Raw genomic sequence first — 9,206 nt, 5'->3', positions numbered from 1 at the left:
GCCCCTCTAGCCCCCCCCCCTATGCTCGCGAGCCCCCTACAGCCCCTGAGGCCCCCCCTGGGGTTGTTCCCCCGCCCCCTTCTGCCCCCGCTTGCAGCGCCGTCCAGGCAGCCTTGCAGCGGGCCGTAAGGGAGGGGGGCGATGGGAAGAACCCTTTGCTGGAACAGTGGGAGGGAGAATCCCCCTCCTTCTCCCTTACATATCAGGGGCCGCGAGTCAAAGCGGCAGGAGAGGAGGCAGTCCGGGCTCATTACACGCCTCTGCCGTACGCAGTCATTAGGGAGCTGAATAAGGGGATACGTCAGTCCGGCTTGCGCTCCGCCTATGTGCAGCGCCTCATTGAAGGCATTGCTAACGTGTATACCATGTTACCAGTCGATTGGAAACAACTCTTCCGCATGGTTCTGTCCCCCGCTCAGTATGTTGTCTGGGACAGCGAGTTCTGGGCGGCAGCTTTGGCCATTGCCACCCCCACTAATATTCCCGACCAGATTTATGGCTCCGGACACTTCTCTACGGCAGAGACCCAGCTGGAGCTCCCTGTCGCTTCCTTTGGGCGCACTGCGCTTTGCATCGTGCGAGCCTTCCGCCGCGTCCCCGTGACCGGCAAGCCCCTCTCCTCCTTTACTAGCATCCGCCAGGGACCCACGGAGCCTTTCCACCAATTCGTGGATAGGCTAAAAGAGGCTATAGCGCGACAAATTGACAACGAGGAGGCGCAAATTGAACTGAGCCGCTGCTTAGCGGCGGAGCAGGCTAATGTGGATTGCAAAAAGATCTTGCAAACTGTAATCCACCAGGACAAATATACCCTCGCTGAGATGATTCAGGCGTGCGCAGAGGTAGGCACACAAACCCACACCGTGGCACTCCTCGCTGGGGCTCTACCGGCGGGAAGTAAACCTCTTGGAAATTGTTTCAACTGTAATAAGCCTGGTCATTTCCGATGTGAATGCCGGGCTCCGGGGGGTGGAGCTAGCAAGGACCATGGGCGCCCTCCTGGGCGCCCATCAAAAAAGTGTCCCTGCTGTAATAAGGGATTTCACTGGGCTAATCAATGTCACTCTTTACCAGCCGGAAACCCGTCTGCGGGCCCCCCTCGAGCCAAGGAATAATCGAGGGGCCTCCTACTTCCTTTCCTCCCCCGGCAACAGCCGGCAGCGCAGGTATTGATCTCACTAATACACGGGACATGTCTTCCACACTCCCCGGGGAGGTTGTTCTCATGCCCACTCAAATTAGTGGCCCCCTACCCCCTGGAACGCTTGGGCTCATACTTCCCCGCTCCTCTGCTCACAAGCACGGTGTCATGGTAGTCCCTGGTGTTATCGATTCTGACTATTCCGGTGTTATCTATGCTCAATATTGGGGCCATCTCCCCCCTCCTTAAGAACAGGGGAATCTTGGTCCCAACTCCTTTTGCTTCCATACCTTTGCTCGGCGGCTACCTCTCGGCAGCACACCGGTGGTTTCGGCTCAACTAGATCGGACCTGCCGGATCAGGACGACCCGGAATACCACCCTCAAATCGTCGCACTCTTACAGCAGATCCGAACACAAAAACCAGCTCATGACTACGTAATTCACGGTAAGGTGTTGAAGGGCTTATTGGACACCGGTGCGGACGTCTCGGTAATCGCCGAGAAGGAGTGGGACCCTCTTTGGCCCTCTGAGGTAGCCCCTTCGGTGTGGGGGGTGGGAGGCAGCCAGGCATCTCGTCAAAGTAGCACCTGGCTCCCCGTTTGGGATCCGGAGGAGCAGCGGGTTGTTGCACAAATCCGCCCGTGTATTCTTCCTATAACTTTCAACCTTTGGGGCCGTGATCTCCTGTCACAACTAGGGGCGTCGCTTGTCGCGTAATGAGCTCCCAGCATACGGCTTTGGCCCTATGCTGGAAGCCTCACTCCCCCGTTTGGGTGTAACAGTGGCCCTTCCCCACTGAAAAGCTGGCGGCACTCCATACCCTAGTTGAGGAACAATGCTTGGCTGGTCACCTTGAGCCCACTACTAGTCCATACAATACCCCCGTTTTCGTCATCCGCAAAAAATCCGGAAAATGGCGCCTCCTGCATGATCTGCGAGCAATCAACAAAATATTGGAACCCATGGGCCCGTTACAATGCGGCACCCCTAACCCTAATCTTATCCCTCGCGATTTTCAGCTCGCCATAATCGACCTTAAAGACTGTTTTTTTACTATTCCTCTGCAGCCACAGGATAAAAAATATTTTGCGTTTACGATTCCGGTACTAAATAATTCCCGTCCGACAAAACGCTTTCAGTGGACGGTGCTGCCCCAAGGCATGCTAAATAGCCCTACCTTGTGTCAGTACTATGTTGATACGGCCCTTCAACCGTTCCGCCAACGGTTCCCCACTCTCCTGGTTTATCATTATATGGATGACATCTTGGTAGCAGGCCCAACTTTGCCCTCGGGATGGATGGACTGTTTAGTAACGGCCCTTCACACCTATGGTCTCTCCATTGCCCCTGATAAAGTTCAATTACAAGAACCTTTTCTTTACCTCGGTCACAAGCTTCTAGCAGCTTATTCCGTGCCCGTCCTCCAGGAATTGCGAATTCCGAACCTGGTACATTATGTAGTTTTGCAACAAATTTTGGGCGCCATTAATTGGCTGCGCCCTTATTACCAAATTACCACCCAGACGCTCCGTCCTTTGTTCCATGCGCTCACGCAAGGCAAACACCCTGCCGATCTTATCACCCTTACGCACGAGCAGCTGGCGGTCCTCTCTAACCTTAAGTCCCTCTTAGCCCAACGGTGGGTGGATCGTGCTTGTGAAAATGTGCCCCCAAAACTGATCTGTCTCTGTGATACCTTACAACCTTGTGCGATTCTGGCTCAAGAACCCTCTTCCTCCTCTCTACTCATACTTGAATGGCTCTATCTTCCTCATACACCTCCAACCACCCTCTCCCCTTTGGAAACAATGATTGCCCAGCTAATCACTAAAGGCCGCTTACGATCTCTAGCTCTCTTCGCCCTTGACCCGGTAGAAATAGTGCTCCCCCTCCCCCTTCGCCCCCTTTCTACCGCTCTCGCCTTCTCAGATGCCATGCAATTGGCCTTGGCAGGCTTCGTCGGCTCTCTGTCCTATCACACTGCGAAAGACCCTCGCCTGCACGCTATCCGCCATATCCCTAAAAGCAGCAAAGAATCCTGTGGCACCTTATAGGCTAACAGACGTTTTGGAGCATGAGCTTTCGTGAGTGAATACCCACTTCTTCAGATGCATGTGGTGGAAATTTCCAGGGGCAGGTATATATATGCTAGCAAGCAAGCTAGAGATAACGAGGTCAGTTCAATCAGGGAGGATGAGGCCCTGTTCTAGCAGTTGAGGTGTGAAAACCAAGAGAGGAGAAACTGGTTCTGTAGTATAAGGCCTTTATACTTACACACAACTATTTCAAATTTGATGACAATATATATCTCCAGATCAGTGGCACTGCTATGGGCACCCGCATGGCCCCACAATATGCCAATATCTTTATGGCCGACCTGGAACAACGCTTCCTCAGCTCTCGTCCACTCACGCCCCTTCTCTACCTACGCTACATTGATGACATCTTCATCATCTGGACCCATGGGAAGGAGACTCTGGAAAAATTCCACCATGATTTCAACAGCTTCCACCCCACCATCAACCTCAGCCTGGACCAATCTACACGGGAGGTCCACTTTCTTGACACCACAGTGCAAATAAGTGATGGTCACATTAACACCACCCTATATCGAAAACCCACCGACCGCTATGCCTACCTTCATTCCTCCAGCTTCCATCCCGGACACATCACACGATCCATTGTCTACAGCCAAGCACTGAGGTACAACCGCATCTGCTCTAACCCCTCAGACAGAGACCAACACCTACAAAATCTCCACCAAGCATTCTCAAAACTACAATATCCGCACGAGGAAATAAGGAAACAGATCAACAGAGCCAGATGTGTACCCAGAAGCCTCCTACTGCAAGACAAACCCAAGAGAGAAACCAACAGGACTCCACTGGCCATCACATACAGCCCCCAGCTAAAACCCCTCCAACGCATCATCAAGGATCTACAACCCATCCTGGACAATGATCCCACACTTTCACAGGCCTTGGGTGGCAGGCCAGTCCTTGCCCACAGACAACCTGCCAACCTGAAACATATTCTCACCAGTAACTGCACACCACACCATAGTAACTCTAGCTCAGGAACCAATCCATGCAACAAACCTCGATGCCAACTCTGCCCACATATCTACACCAGCGACACCATCACAGGACCTAACCAGATCAGCCACACCATCACTGGTTCATTCACCTGCACATCCACCAATGTAATATACGCCATCCTATGCCAGCAATGCCCCTCTGCTATGTACATCGGCCAAACTGGACAATCTCTACGGAAAAGGATAAATGGACACAAATCAGACATTAGGAATGGCAATATACAAAAACCTGTAGGAGAGCACTTCAACCTCCCTGGCCACACTATAGCAGACCTTAAGGTGGCCATCCTGCAGCAAAAAAGCTTCAGGACCAGACTTCAAAGAGAAACTGCTGAGCTTCAGTTCATCTGCAAATTTGACACCATCAGCTCAGGATTGAACAAAGACTGTGAATGGCTTGCCAACTACAGAACCAGTTTCTCCTCTCTTGGTTTTCACACCCACGAAAGCTCATGCTCCAAAACGTCTGTTAGTCTATAAGGTGCCACAGGATTCTTTGCTGCTTTTACAGATCCAGACTAACATGGCTACCCCTCTGATACTTGACGCCATATCCCTGTTTCCTTTGGTAACCCGTGTCAGGCTACCCCCCTTTCGGACGCTTTAACTGTTTTTACGGATGGCAGCCCCACTCGTGGTGTCGTCTCTTGGTATGCTGAGGCGCAATGGCACTCCCGGTTCACCCCACCACAGTCTACCCCACAACGTGCGGAACTTGCTGCCCTCTGCTTAGCTTTTTCACATTTTTCCTCAATTCCCCTTAATGTCATTACCGACAGTTTATATGTTGCAAATATCGGCTCTAGCATTGCTGGTAGCTACGTTTCCCCTCTCCTGGATTCTTCCCTGCTCAGCCTGTTTCTCACCTTACAAAACCTACTCCGCTCCCGATCCCACCCCTTCTTTATTGCGCACATCCGAAGCCATCAACCATTCCCTGGTTTTCTTTCTCTGGGCAACGCTCAAGCTGACTCACAGCTTCGCGTCTCCTGGGTAACCACCCCTATCGACAGCCATGCCATGCACCATCAAAACGCTAAGGCATTAGCACATCAATTTTCAATCCCCCTTTCGGAGGCTCGACCTATTGTCCAGCAATGCCCCCAGTGTTCCCTTCAGCATGCTTATCCTCCGACAGGGGTAACCCCCCGCGGTCTGGCAGCCAACCAATTGTGGCAAATGGATGTTACCTCTTTTCCGCCCTTTACCCTGTGGAACCACCTCCACGTCTCTGTTGATACCTATTCCGTCTTCCTTTGGGTCACCCCCCAAAAGGGCAAATGTACCAAACATGTCATTAATCATCTTGTCCGCTGTTTCGCGGTGATGGGTGTCCCTCAGCGCCTCAAAACCGATAATGCTCCGGCTTACTGCTCCTCCCCTTTTGCTAATTTCTGCTCTCGCTGGACCATTACTCATACCTTTGGAATTCCCTATAACTCTCAAGGTCAAGCCATTGTCGAACGTACTAATCGTAGCCTCAAAACGGCCCTGCTCCAACAAAAGAAAAAAGGGGGAGTTCCCCCCACTCTGCCCGACAAAGAGAATGGCTTGCTCGTGTGCTGTTCACATTAAACTATCTCAACCTAATATCTGATAACTCTCGCTTTATTTCTCGTTTACAGAAACATTTTCGCCAAGAAGAGGTGCTCCCCGCCCCCAAGGTGACATATCGCCAACTGCCTGGGGCCACCTGGAGCCCACCCGTACCGTTAATAACTTGGGGGCGAGGATACGCCGCTCTTAGCACACCTACCGGCCCCGTGTGGGTCCCCGCCCGTTACGTTCGGCCGTGGAAGGAGAGTGGCGTGGCATCAGGGCCTGAATTCAATCGATTGCTGGCGTCCACTCGAACCATTACCCGGGCACAGGCTCGTGGTACGCCCAATGCCCCAGTTACATGGGGGCAGGTTAAGGCTTTGTCCCAGCAAGCGGAGAAAACGCTGGAGACTACTGGCCTGGAAAAGACTTCAGAAAACTTTATGGTAGCCCTGCTCGCGTGTTTAAACTCTAATTCCTGTGTAATGTTGTTAAGTATTTTACACTGTTGTGTCCTCTGCCCATCCATACTGCCCCCATGGCACCTCCTTTGTTAGTAACCAATATGTGGGAAACACTCGCCCTTACTAGTAATCAAACCACTTTCTGCCTTACACAACAGGTGGCTGTGGGCCAACTCCTGGGCACTTGCTTAATACCCGTGTGTCATGATGCGTCGGAAGTTGAAAATAGTACCTGGTTTTATCGAAATTTAGAATCCAATACGACAATAAGAAACTTGGGCTATACGGCTTATCGTAACTGGGGAGCACAATCACGCCTCCCCCCACAGGGAGCCATGATCTTAGATACCCCCTATGTGGCAGACTATAATGTCAGCTGTGCTCGCATGCTTAATTGCACCGCCCCCACCTGCCATCCCTTCCCACTTCACCCCTTGAACTGTTCCCAATATATGAACATCTCCTATTTGCAGAAACATGTCCATCTGCCCCCAGGATGGCTCTGGACATGTGCTGGTCTCACCTTTAATTATATCCCGGCCAATATCACTGATGGCACAACGTGTTGCTTAAGTCGCCTGTCCCTCATCTTGCCTCAGGTCCATCATACCAAAACGCACTCTCGTGTTAAACGGACCTATTCCCAATTGGAGCCTGACTGTGATAGCCAGGTGAAATTATTATCCAAAACCGAAATGGTCTCTTTAGCTGTCTCCATAGTTGGAGTCCCGGGGCTGGCTGTGGTCAATAGCCAGAATGTTAACCGCTTAGCTTGCGCGGCGGTAAAAGCCTTAAACGCCCCGTCCACTGCCCTCTCTTTGCTTAATGTGGAACAGGCTGAACTGCGCCACGGCGTGCTTCAAAATAGGGCTGCAATAGATTATTTGTTGTTATTGCATCATTACGGCTGCGAAAAAATTAATGATATGTGTTGTTTCAATATCTCCGACCATTCTTACGCTATTGCTAACCAATTGGACATCATCAAAAACCTCACCGCGCAAATACAAATTCATGCTGATCCGTTTGCCTCCTGGTGGAGTTGGCTTGAATCCTTACTCCCCGGTTGGGGCTGGCTACAACAGCTCATCTACGGTGGGCTGTGTCTCCTCATTCTTCTTCTTACTTGTTGCGGAATTCAATGTGTCCCCTCCCTTATCAATCTGTGTATCCAAGGCTGCCCTTGGACCTCCCCCTACCAAAAACATAAATTATAATGCCTAAGAAAAAAGGGGGAGATGTTGGGAATAGCCCAGCTGGCAAGCCACTGCGTTGTTCGCTACATGAACCCTGGACTCTTGGCATTCTCTGTCCTCTGGAAAAACACAATCACGCCGCCCCCCTGTGCGCTGCATGCTTTAGGCATAGGAAGTAAGAATGGGAAGAGCCCTTTGTTAACCAATCAGAAATCAAGTAAACAGGTCTATTCATCACTGCCCAATTGCTTAATCTGTAATAAAAGAGCTCGCCCCAAAGCGGTGGGCGCGCCACTTGCTGCAAGAAAAGTTCGTCTCTGCCTGGTTTCTTCCCGCAGAGATCTAGAGGCATAGGCATATGGTTAGATATCTCAGGAACCCCTTGGTCAAATCACCCCAAATTTGGGTCACTGTCTGGGAAGGGGAAGACAAAGGCTGACAGAGAACCCAGGAGTCCTGGCTCCCAGGCCACCCCCCAGTCCTCTGCTCTTAGCCATCAGACGCTCCCCTGCCCAGAGAACCCCGGCCCAGCCAGTTTCGAGGCACTCAGAATAACCATGCGGATTCCAGAGCACTCGGAGCCTCGGTGGTGTGTGGCCCGGCACAGCCCTGCCCCGCAGTAGACGTGGCCCTCGCTGCCCCTTCTCCATGGCAATCTCTGGGGTCATGCCCACTCCCCTGTGACTTTCTGCTGGGTACCATAGGCCCCTTTGGGGCCCCCGGCCTCCACAAAGCCATGAGCATGCAGGGAGAGGTCTCCCCCTGCCGCATATCATAATCGTTCCGCCCTCTAGGGATCAGGCGGGCATGGGAGGGGCCGAGCGATGATCCAGCTACTCTCGGGCCCCGTCTCTGCAGGAAATCTCTTCCTGACACCCCCAGGCTCAGAGCCCGAAGTCTAGGGGCCAGTAGTGCATGTCCCAGCGGGGAAGCATGCCTGTTCATGGTCATGTGAAATCCACTCTTATTTCAATTCACCTTTACTCTTTGCCTCTCTGATACCCTGCAGCAGGGAGTTCCACAGGCTACTCCACTCAGGCATACACGGAGCAACGCAGCCATATCCCATTTGTTCTCCACTGCTCCCTCCCCTGAGCTGGGAGCCGATGCAGCATGGGTAGCAGCGCCACCTCCTGAGCCTCCCACCCTACTCCCCGCAGCACAGGCCCCCTGGGGCCACACTGGGACCCGGGTGTCAGTGCACCACTGACTCCACATGGAGAGGGCCCCTAGCACCGCTTGACACCAAGGCAGCCTGACAAGGAAGCTCCCACTCGCTTCACGCATCCGGGACCCCAGAATGACGGCAGACCCTGCCGCGGGACGGAGATTGCCTGGCACAGACGTGACCACTCGCTGCTGCCCCATGGTTCCGGCCGGGACTGATGCAGCCAGGTGGCTTCACCCCGTCTCGACTGAACCACGGCCAGGGATGGAGACTCCACCGTGCCCCGTGGGAAATCAGTTAATTCCTCTCATCGTTAAAAACGGACGCCTTCTTCCCAGGCTGAATTTGTCCTGCTGGTACTTATAGATGGGGATAAAGTCACCTCTTCACCTTCTCCTGGTTTGCCTAAATAGACCGAGCTCCTGGTACCTCTCACTAACCCTTTCATCATTCTTGGGGGGCTGCCTGACCCCTCCCCACACGATCCCCAACCTCCCTGAACTGTAGGCCGCCGAATGGGACAGATGGCTCCCACCCCGAGTCCAGTAACCGAGCAGAGGCCAGCAGGGGGTGGAGGGAAGGATGTTTTTATTCATAAC

This window comes from Gopherus evgoodei, unplaced genomic scaffold (assembly GCF_007399415.2).
Source record: "Gopherus evgoodei ecotype Sinaloan lineage unplaced genomic scaffold, rGopEvg1_v1.p scaffold_57_arrow_ctg1, whole genome shotgun sequence".
In the NCBI taxonomy this organism is placed as follows: domain Eukaryota; kingdom Metazoa; phylum Chordata; order Testudines; family Testudinidae; genus Gopherus; species Gopherus evgoodei.
Note: the sequence above shows the minus strand (reverse complement) of the source record.